Below are 11,987 nucleotides of genomic sequence, written 5' to 3'. Positions count from 1 at the left end.
TTTGAAGATTGAACTTCACCCTTATGTGATAAGAAATTCCGGAGATATAAGCTGGCTTAAGATTAAAGAGTCACCACACAGTGCGTTTAGCGGTAAATAACAAGCCAGAACCTCTTCTGCGATAAATACCATCTTAACCCAAGCTGAAGTGATAGCTGGAGGCGAGAAATTCTCTTGTAATTCGTTGCAAATGCGCTGTGTTCACGAGAGCCGCTATTTACAGCGAGCACCTGCAACCCGTCGCCCCCACGTTGTAATAGACTCGTCCAAACTAAGGTAGGTTCGCTGTTCCCGTTTACGATCATTTGTGTATGTGAGTCGATCCACAAGTTGTACCGATCGTGTCTCCGTCGTAGAAACGTGGAAGTGGTAATCTGCAATTTACATAAATAACGTGCCGTGGGATTCAGGAAAGTTTGGATTATATCTGAAAGACATTCGGAATAGACACATCGTTGTCTCATCTGTCACGGAGTTTGAATTGTCGCCTCGACTTTCACAGGTAAGTGTCGCCAGCTTGCCGTATAGGTAGACGCGACCTTCTGTTGAGTGAAATCTACCTGTGTCGATTTCACGAAATACACAATCGACAATTGTGACTTTTTGAGAGTTTGTTTTAGTTTTATGTTTCATGACGTTAATGTTACCTGTGACAATCTCTGATTAAGTTTTTGAATACTTTGTGAAGCTCTTCTAATATTATTTGACATTGTGACATAAATAACTTGACACACATTCCTCGTAATACCTGCTATCATCACATACAAGGGAGGATGGTCGTCACATTAGGTATTCATGTCATGGTTTCCTAAAACACTGCCTTTGTCAAACAATCAGGCCACCGCCAAACACTATAATTGTTTAAACCGGAATATTTTAATAATTCATGAAAACCCCAATCGTTACTACAGGGGACTTTTTAGTACAGTTGGTTTAACTGGTAATCATATATGTAAACAAAATCTAAGTGAGCTTAATACTTTTCATGTAATTCGAGAAACAAATTTCAAACCTCTAGAGTTTTCTTTTAAGCACGTTTGATGAATATTCAGGAATTATTTTTGAACTTTAAACTATCACTCCGTGGGCAGAATAAAAAGGTCTATGCTATTGACAGCATGTGAGCGTCACAAGGAGCTCATGAAGTTGCCCAACCCAGAACTATAATGTTTATTTATAACATGCCTGGCTGCACATTTAACAATGTCGTCCAACGACTTGGGCATGTTGGAACAGTCTTCTCAGTGTACTAGCTTATTTTATGTAATGCAATTTGAAGAATGAATTGATAAATACTATCATTATGGATTAGATGATAGTTTTGTAAATTAATATAATTCTGCTATCGAGAGACAATTTTTTAATGGATACAGATGGTTAATACATCAAGATGCATACAACCAGATCACAGTGTGACTTGTTGCAGAAAATATTGATATTAGAAATCAATGCTTTTTCAAGATGTCATTGAAAACAAAAATAAATATCATATGACATGGGATAAAATCTTCTCAAATCTTGAATTATGATATTAATCTGAGGTGATCTTTTCATTATACATGTACAATGTAGTATGATGGCAGTGTTGAAATACACAAGTTAGACATTAGACAATACTTTATTACCTTAAAAGGAATTCGTTCCTCCTTGTGATAAGGTGTATAAATGGAGAAAAAATATATCTATATCAGGCATTGTAGAGTGTTCAAGAAAAACATATGAATACAAGAAAGAAAAACATAGATATAGTCCGTTTGTCCATTACTTCAGTAGGTGTAAAGTTAATAAGGGAATCATTATATAAGAGGCCACTTTCAATCAGTGATTTAGAAACATGGGTTTTATGGTGTACATTCTTAAATAAGAATGTAAATGTTTAAATCATTATATAAGAGGCCACTTTCAATCAGTGATTTAGAAACATGGGTTTTATGGTGTACATTCTTAAATAAGAATGTAAATGTTTAAATGAGAATTTAACCCTAGGATTGCTCTCCTGCCTTGAAAAAAAGCATTTCTAGGTTAGGGGTTGTGTTTTACATCTACTGCTGTTTCTGAAACACAATTGCTCTAGAAATATGTTGGTGTTATCAAAATGAATAAAGAATGGCAGTATTAAAGAACTTGTCAGGAAAATTGTGTATGCCATTAATGTATTTAAACATACAATGAAAAGCTTGTTGAAGTGAAAAATTAAAACTTATCAAGAACTTATAACAATATTAGAAATTGGAATATTTACAGTATTTCACATGATATTTTAAAGTACATGAATTCTTGGTAGTAAACACTTAATACTACACTTGTAATAGGATCTTTAATCATCACAGATATGTTGTGTACCAGAGGCAGCCAATGATGACAAAACCCTCCTACACACTTGGAGCATTAACTATCTAAAGATTTAACTGATTTTATTCAACGAAGGCTCCAGTCTGTCCAATTACATTTAAAATCTATACAAAAGCAGAGATAACATCCAACTTTATATTCCTGCGAGGTCGTGAAGCATGTTAATTGCAAAATTACACTGAAATTAACAAATCAGTGTTACTGACAGGTCGATGTCTAAATTCTACAAACCAATAAAATCAGAACAATATGGCCTCTAACGAGAGAGGCCAGTTCACAATCCCTGCCAGGAGAAATGCCTCAGGGCCATGTGTCTACCAACACTTGTTAATAGCACAACTGACAATGATTGCGAGTAATTACGACCCCTCCAATTTCCTGTCATTATCAATACAGGGATGCAAATCTCTGCAAGACACATCAAACAGTACCTGTCACTTACACCTGTCCAGTTACCTGTAATTAGCATCGGGATTGTTCACACCTGTAGACAGACTGGCCACTGGTCAAGCTTCTGTTCACCTGTACAGAGTAATTAAATCATGTATATTACATAACAGGGCTGCGAGTGTACATAGTCAGGTGACTGCTTGCTGGAATGGGGCTGTTTATTTCAACACCTGCTACTGTGGGAGGCTGTTGTAGGTGGCATTATGTAATAGTTGTTCAAGCAGGAATAAACTGTCTCCTTGTAGTTGTTGACACAGTAGGAGTGTGTGAAAAGGTGTAGTGGGTTTATTTGAGGTAAACATTTACATATTCTACTTCAGGACTTCTTGATAAGGACTAAGTGCACCTTGAACTCCATAAGCATGCAAAGTGTATCAAATTTTGCTAGTATCAAGGAAAGTAACATGGTATGTTCTGTTTGATCGACATTTTAGAAGTTAATGAATAATAAGAAAAGTGTGATACTTTATTATATTATGATGTGATGTTTCGGTTGTTGTTCTTGTACCATTGTCAAGCAAGAATCATTATAATATAATAAACAAGTTGTCATCCATTAAGTATTATACTTTTTCCTGACATTACATGTTTAATTTTTTAAAGAATTAAATCCTCAGTAATACCTTTTGTTCCACACTAGAAGATGCAGAGATTCTGTTGACTCTTTGTCTTTTCACAAGGATTGTTTTAAAAACTAATTAGATAAAGGGCTATGTAGTTTTTAATTACTACCTCAGTATAATTTAATAACTTGTAATAAGTAGGATTCACATGAATGTCTTGGCATATCAATATTTTTTAGTCTTGGCATATCAGTGCTTTTTAGTAGGTTAAATTATCAGATTCCATTCTTATCTTTTAAATTGGATTCTGAAGGAACTGTCTTTTTATTTAATTTTGAAACCCCATGAGTATGTTTGAATTGAGTTTAGAAGCCAATTTGTTACAACTTCATCACAAGTTCATTCCTGCAGCTCTTTGTCCCCACATCAAATTTAGAATCATGTTTAATATTTGCAGGATCCCATTCTGCCATTAGAATAAATTGTTTTCTATGCAAATGGTTAAACAGGTTTCGAATGACTATTTGGTTGCTCTGAGCACTTCTCCGGGGGAGGGAGGGGGAGAGACAATAAATGGCAACAAACTGTAGTTTGGGGACCATTCAGGCCTCTACCTATGTAAATGGAGACGGAGTCACGACCTTAGCCGCCCTTGGAAAATGTCATCACTGACTGGGAATTCTGGGGGATGGAGCGTGCACTAATTCTGTTGGCCATTCAAACCTTTAGCCCTCTAAACACCAAGGGTGAAAAAATATTGAGCTATTGTTTACCTGGTGATCAGAATCGTGAAAGAATGCTTTAGGCCTTGGAAACTGTCGTTGAAAGACTGAGGGCTTTGTTGTTCACCTGCGTTTTTCAACTGGTGCACTGGCTTTGTGCATTTAAAGATGCATAGATAAAGCAGATTTAGTAGGCTGGGGAAGTACTTACTTGATGCATTATGTAAGGGTTTATTGGTTTGTCGTGAAAGATCGAGGTTAATGCTTTGTTTAAGTTTGAGAGGGGTTTTAATGTTGGGAAAGCTATCACACAGGTTCATTTGTGTGGTGGGGTTAACAGGTTGTAGATTGCGAGTAATCTTTTATGAATCTGAATGTCAATATGTCCTTGCATGCAATATTATTATTATATCAATCTGCTTTATCTGGACTAAACATTTACAGTGGTCTGGATTAACAGGTGTCATGGACATATTCAGGTGTTGTACTCAATGTCCCGCGGAATCAGTGGACTAAAGTGTATTTCTTCATCTAAGTTGTACATATATTCCCTAAATACATGTATTTCAGAAATATAGAATTTTATAAATATATATGTCGCCCCAATGCACAGGAGTAAATGAAGCAATAATTGAATTATCAATAATTAAATTTAATCAATATCTTAGTTTGCAGTATTTACTATTAAAATAATATAGGCTATTTAAATCATTAAAAAAGATATATGATTATGAATGTAAATATTGGAAAAAATGAATAAAACAAAGTCAAAATGAAAAACATTAAAGGTCTGTAAAGTGACAGTTTGATATTAACAAATTGTGACGAATTATTTTCACAGCAGGACTTCTGACAGGTTCTTGCTCATGGTGATTTATTTCAAAGTTTACTAAATTGATGAATAATTTTGTGATACATTGACCTCGAGCACCAAAATGGAGTATATTAAATTGGTTAAGTGCCAGTTGGTATGTTTGATCTATAATACACACTGTGTCCTTTCCGACATAGACCTCAGTCTATTTCCGGCCTCTATTTCACTTCACCAAGGCATCTGTTACACATATCGACATCAGTGATCGACAGGCATGAAATTGATTTGCATCAATTCCACTTTTCCTCATGAGTTGCTTAAGATGTGATGACATTTAAGGAGAGGTGAGGTACTGTTATTCTCTTTGTAATACGATATTTTGCTGGAGGTTTTTCGCAAAGCATTCGTGACATTTGAACACATGCATCATAAAGAGCATCGTGTCGCATTCAAAGAGTTGCCAACTGACATGGGGTTTGTTTGAATGTAATATATAGTGTTCCTTTTATGTGAAATCAATAATCTCAAAGGTAAATTCATTTTAACATCCTTTGTAAAATTACTGATGTAACTATTATGATAATATAATGCCTACTTAACATGGCATGGCTCCTTTGAAAAGAAGTCATTTTTGCATGAATGCTGATTGAATGGCTCCATGGTTGTTTAGAAACAATGTTTTAGTTCTTCTGGTAAATATATTGGAAAACTTCACATGGCACAGCCAGGTTCTTTGTTTCATTCAATTTAAGTTTGTGGAGTAGCCGAGTGGTTTTGGATGTTAATAGTCACTGGCATCCATTGTTTCTCTGGTTTGGGGTGGAGGGGTAGCCTGGTGGATAAGGTGTTCGCTCATCAGGCCAAACTCATCAGGCCGAAGGTCTGGGTTCGATTCCCCACATGGGTACAATGTGTGAAGCCCATTTCTGGTGTCTCCTGCCGTGATATTGCTGGAATATTGCTAAAAGCGGCGTAAAACTCAACTCACTGTCACTCATTTGAAATTTCTAGTTGTTTAAAAGTGATTTCATTGAACAGGAACAATTCATTGCAATATATGCAATGTTTCGGTGTAGATGCTGAAACAGAAGCTGTCATTGCAATAACGAAGTTGTCTATTCTTCCTGTTCATCATACCAGCTTAATACCATTCCAAGAAAGTTATTTCATTATTTGGAAGGTTTGACAGGAAACAGATTGTGAATTTGATGAGCCCAGTTCGATCCAGCTGATTCCAGCACCAACTTCCAACACTCACTGACGTGCCGGGGTAGAGCGATGGTTAAAATGTTCACTCGTCATGGCGAAGACCCAGGTTTCGATTCCCCATATTTGTCAAACATGTGAAGCCCATTTCTGGTGTCCATCGCTGTGATATTGCTGGAATGTTACGAACAGCAGTGTAAACAATCCTAGACTTTGAAAGTTTCTAAGGTAATAATTAATAGTTTAAACCATAATTTTTGAAAAATAGAAATAAAATTAACACATTGTCCCTCCAACAGACTGGCCACTGTCCACTTATCTAGACTTGCATCTTTAAAGTGAGTGAGTGAGTTTGGTTTTACACTGCCTTTAGCAATATTCCAGCAATATCACAGAGGGGGACACCAGAAATGGGCTTCACATGTTTTACTCATGTGAAGATTGGAACCCGGGTCTTCAGCCTGATGACCAAACGCTTGAACCACGAGGCTACCCCACCGCCCAGCCTCTTTAAATGACAGAATTACTATACATCCATCAGCTTAGTACTCAGTACACCCTTTAGCAAGGCTATGGAAAGCCATACTCACTCACTGTAACTCTCACTGGACAGAATAAAAAACACATGTTTTTTTCATTCAAAAGATGCACTTTTTGTGGGGACTGGTTGGTAAAGCACTGCAGTATCTGGGCACTACTGGTCACATCTGGCGTAGTCTCAGGGGTGTCATGGAACTGAATATAGGAATCATGAAATATAGGAAATATGAGGCGAAATAGTGAACATTACATGAATGATCTCTGTAAATCAGTAAAGACACCAGGTGTTCATGAATTACTGTACAAAGCCATGCTAAGGTCAGACCAATTTTATTTCTTGTTTTATGGATCCGCCGGTCATATTTTTTTGAAGAATAAAAATAAATAAATTACTTTTCCTCTCCTCAAAAAATAAAATCCTAATGTTTTATTGGCCAAAAATGTAAACGTAAAAGAATTTTCTTTTTTAGATTGTTTTTTCCCAATATACACTTCTTAAATTGTAAAGTAAAAGTAAAATACTTTATGGAATTAAAAGCAAGATTACTTTGACTGGTGATTTAAAAAAAATAATTCCCTCCTGCCTTTAGGTTTTCTGAGGCACGTAAAACAAGAAATAAAATTGGTCTAGCCTAATCTCCCTTCACTCCAGGTTTAATGTGTGTATTAGTCTGAGCTTCCTCGCTTTTATCAATATTTGGAATACTTATCAGTTCCTGTATAATAAATAGCAAATGTCTGTATTGTCTGACATAATGTAGTGTTACAATCGGATTACATGTCTGAGCTTCAGGGTATGCACAATACACCAGACCAACTACCGTATATTACCGTAGATAAGCCGAATTTGGAAGACAAAAAAAAAGGGTCGGCTTATCTACGGGTAACACTTTCGTCAAACATGTTTTCTGGTGACCAGTAAGAAAACGACATCGTATCTATATAATCAAACAACTTAAGTTATGAATTTCACAGAAAACAGAAGTAAACTAAAAAGAATGTATAATTTTATATTTTATTCTCTGATACATACAGCACTATACTGAAAAATGCCCATGAACAACAAAAATATATTTAAAAGCGAGCCGATCAAAATGTTAAAGTTTACAATTAAACATGATTGGAGATATCATGATCAAATGATATATTATCTGAATAAATCACCCCACATTGGCCATTCTGATTAATTGATTATTGTTTGCTTATTAATTGTTCACTGGATAATGTAAACCTCAATACAAACTGATATTTTACAAAATTTTGGTTGTCATTCCAAGTTAATATAGTTTATTTGAAAAATACAAACCGAATACTTTTTTCAAGCCCATGACGGTAACACAACAGCTGATACAGGTAATTACTTGCTGTAGTACCAGACAATGGGCTCGCCTTGTAACATATTGCAGCTTATCAATAACCCCGACCTTATTGTCTTTCATTGCGTGTTTATTGTCTTTACCTTTGTGCTAAATCAATCAACCACAGCATTAATGTTATATCATAGTAGTTCAAATATGCACTTTGCATGCTTGACAGAGTTATGAAACAATTATGACGAGTTATTGAGTTCAGTAGTCAATATTTTATTAGCTGTACCGCTTCAGACTTGTGAACAACCTTTCTTGCAGCTGTTGTTTTGTGTAGAACTGGCTTCAGACATGCATTTGGAGGTCAAAATGAATTGGATGGATCAATATTTTTTTAATAAAATAATTTTTGAAATCATTTGGGTAAATACAGGTTATTGAAAAAGTTGTCATCACAGATTTATTTGAAACATGAGATGAAATTTCTTATGGATATATTTTGACTGAAAGTTAATGATTTGGCACATGCTGATTTGGTGTAGTCATCCCACAGATGATGTTCTGACTTTGTAGAAGGGTTTACTCCTTTGGCCTTCTGGATATGTCATCCGATGTTGGACCAGGAGGCCCATGGGTTTAATCCATGTATGGGACTTGGATATTTTATGGCTACTACACATACATGGCTTGGCATAAATGACATAGCTTCTTATGTCACTGTGGAATAACTGGCCTGATTCAGATCCCACCTGGTACCCATCTCAGGGAAGACATGCTTAGCTTGAATGCTTTGTACTGAGACTTCTAAATTCTCTGTACAAAGGAGTGGAGTAAAAAGTAAAAATCAGAATGCAAAAATAATAAGCAGTGTTTTAATACTTTTGGGGATATTTTGTAGGTCATGTTGTTTTTTAATACCATCTACATCAAAACAAATTTCAATATTGATGATATACCAGGTATCTGTGTTTTTTGGCAGTTTCCTTTAACAGAGATTGCAGAATCAAGAAAGTAAAGAAATGAAGTCCTCATTGTTCTAAAGCTCACTCACTCACTCACTCACTCACTCACTCACTCACTCACTCACTCACTCACTCACTCACTCACTCACTCACTCACTCACTCACTCACTCCTACAAGTTCGTCAGGCCCAGTTTCCGTATGTTGAGCTGAATACAGTGATAGTTAGCACAATTAATGTGCATCATGTCATTCTTTCCCCTTTTGTCCTCCCACTGGAACAATTGAGTTCAGTGTCCATGACATTTAGTTTAATAGACATGTCAAAATATTTGACAATGATTATTTGTCATTTTACACTTGTTCATCTGGATCATGTGCAAATGTTTTGTGGTTTCAACATCTAAATACTGGTTTTCCAGTTAGGAACTCTGTTTAGTACATAATGTAACATCATTTGGATTCAAGAGTGGATGAAATGAACAACAATTAAACTATTCAAATAGTTTTATATATTTTGTTTTTCATGAAAAAAATATGCTTACATGGATTCATAAAGGAGGTAGTGATGTGATTGATACATACCGTAGTATGAGCTTAAGTGTAGGTTACATGTACACAAACACTAATAATAATTATTATCATAAACATTTGGAAAGTTTTAATAAACAAGGATGATTCCAGATATTGTGTATGTAAATGACATGACACTTAAACATTTGTCCAATCATAATGATCTGGCTGCAATATGACTGTGATGTTAATTTGGGCTCTCTGTATTAAAATGTAGTTGTGTCACATGATACAACCTTTAAACATAGTGTATGGTCAGTGTACGTCTGCAGTTCACAATATACTGGTCAGAGTTAAGTCCTTTTTTTGTGCCAGGATCCTCTGGATAAGCCGTTCTTTGTGTCTATAACCAATATAAGTAAATGAAAATGAAAACTGCATCGATGTCAATTCACTCACTCACCCCACACTTTTTTCCTGAATATTGGAAGAAAACGACGCTAGACAGAACCAGCTGATAATGGTATAGCTATTTCTGTGTCCACAGACGCCGTTTGATTACTGAGTACATTCACACATCACTTCAATTAGTCAATATGCTTTCTCCCTGCTTTTTCCCAATATCTCTGATCAGGTCAATAAAACTGCTGATACGGGGAATGCTTTCATCATCTGTGTCTCCTCATAACACTCAAAAGGACCTGTAGCCTCAGTAGCCCTTTAAACACATGGTACTAGACTAACACTTGTTCCAGGAATAATCTTATATTACTTAAAAAGACGTATCTGCAAAATAAATAAATTCCAAATGTAGCCCAGTAGATTGACATATAGGGACAAAAATATCTTATCTTATTTAAAAACATTATCTCCCAAAAACAAACAAAAATAAAAAAGATCCCAGAACAATTGTTAATTTCAGCAGATGCAAACATATTCTTGCCTAGACTTGCCCAGTCATTCTAGACTTAATATAGATTCATTATGTAACTTTATTCATTTATCCTCTCAGCTCTGGAAATTGATTAGGTGCCCATCTTAAAGCCTTGTTTAAAATTTATTTCATAATATTTTCTTAAGGTTCTGGGAGATGGACTATCACAGTACCAGCAATAGTCAGTCTCACAGTTCCTGAACATTATTGTTTTCTCTTCTGCCTTACCCTTTCTGCAATGCTAAAGCACCAGGGGCGGTGGGGTAGCCTAATGGTTAAAGCGTCACGCTGACGACCCGGGTTCGAATCCCCACATGGGCACAATGTGTGAAGCCCATTTATGGTGTCCCCCGCCGTGATATTGCTGGAATATTGCTAAAAGCGGTGTAAAACCCAACTCACTCACTCACTCACTCACTAAAGTACCAGATGAAACAAGTCAAGAGAAAATCAGGTCAAGAGAAATCTCTTCTCTCAGGGGCTCCTTTTCAATTCAAAAGGAATTGTTTGTTTCCATCAAAATTATATATATTCAGAGACTACACCAGTCTATACCAATAGTCTATACCAGCAGCTACTGTACAACACACGCCCTGCTCCCTGGGATGTCAAACTGTTCCACCCCACCCCCAGGGGAATATCTGCCACCAGGGGGGTGAGGAAAACATCCTGGAAGGCAGGGCATACATATCTGAAATAACAACTAGCCGCTGACCAAAACTGACACAATGCATGAAATTGTGTGTCCACCTTGGACAAATAAATCATTACTGTACATGTAAGCTATGTCCTTGACTGTAGCTGAATGTGATTGGTTGCCATGCCTAATTAACTCAGTCCACTCACTGGACATGGAGACTGTTTGACCATCCATCAGCTTCGGACCACATGGACATTGTCCATTTCAGTTCTTCAGTACCATGGATTAGAGTCGTGTTAGCACTGCAGTATCCATTTACTTATTAATGCAAGGCAAATTTGTTGTAACCTGAGAACGGTAAGTAGAAATTTACCCTCGTTAATTTGATGTATACAAAGCAGAGGAGGTCATTTCGGATGAACTATTAGCAGTCGTTAATGAATGACCATGGCAACTTCAGAAAACAGACTGGTAATGACAGTTAATGACAAAACGATGTCATTCATACTGCTCTGCTGGGCAGACAGCAAGGTAGGACTGTGGATAAAGTGCTCGCTTCTCATGCAGAAGAAGTGGGTTTTGTTCCCCGTTAGGATACAGTTTGTACATCTAGTCCTGATACTTTGTTATTGTATTCTGCAGAGTTGAATCAATCAATCAATCAGTCAATCATTTGCTCCTCACACTGGTGGGGCGGTGGGGTAGCCTAGTGGTTAAAGCGTTGGCTCGTTACGCCGAAGGCCCGGGTTCGATTCCCCACATGGGCACAATGTGTTAAGCCCATTTCTGGTGTCCCCCACCGTGATATTGCTGGAATATTGCTAAAAGCGGCGTAAAACTAAATTCAGTCAGTCAGTCCTCACACTGGTGATACATAATGGAATTTAGAAAACCAAAGTTGAGACCGATGCCATAAAACCATTTTGATTAACATAGCAGATTAATTAGTCCCTCACAGTCCCTGAACCACATTATTTTCCTTACAG

General features: G+C 36.6%; 1 protein-coding gene across 1 annotated transcript in view; it reads left to right on the top strand.

Annotated features, from left to right (window-relative positions):
• The first annotated feature begins 278 nt into the window (after positions 1-278).
• LOC124266065 (adhesion G protein-coupled receptor L3-like) overlaps positions 279-11,987 on the top strand; it is an 83,533-nt gene continuing 71,824 nt past the window's right edge. Inside the window, exon 1 of the mRNA XM_046700884.1 lies at positions 279-502. The gene's annotated coding sequence lies outside the window, so the exon portion shown is untranslated. The remainder of the gene's footprint in view (positions 503-11,987) is intronic.

Source organism: Haliotis rubra, unplaced genomic scaffold (genome assembly GCF_003918875.1).
Source record: "Haliotis rubra isolate DU_JTF1 unplaced genomic scaffold, ASM391887v1 Scf10, whole genome shotgun sequence".
Taxonomy (NCBI): Eukaryota; Metazoa; Mollusca; class Gastropoda; order Lepetellida; family Haliotidae; genus Haliotis; species Haliotis rubra.
Note: the sequence above shows the minus strand (reverse complement) of the source record. Positions and strands in the feature narration are given on the sequence as shown.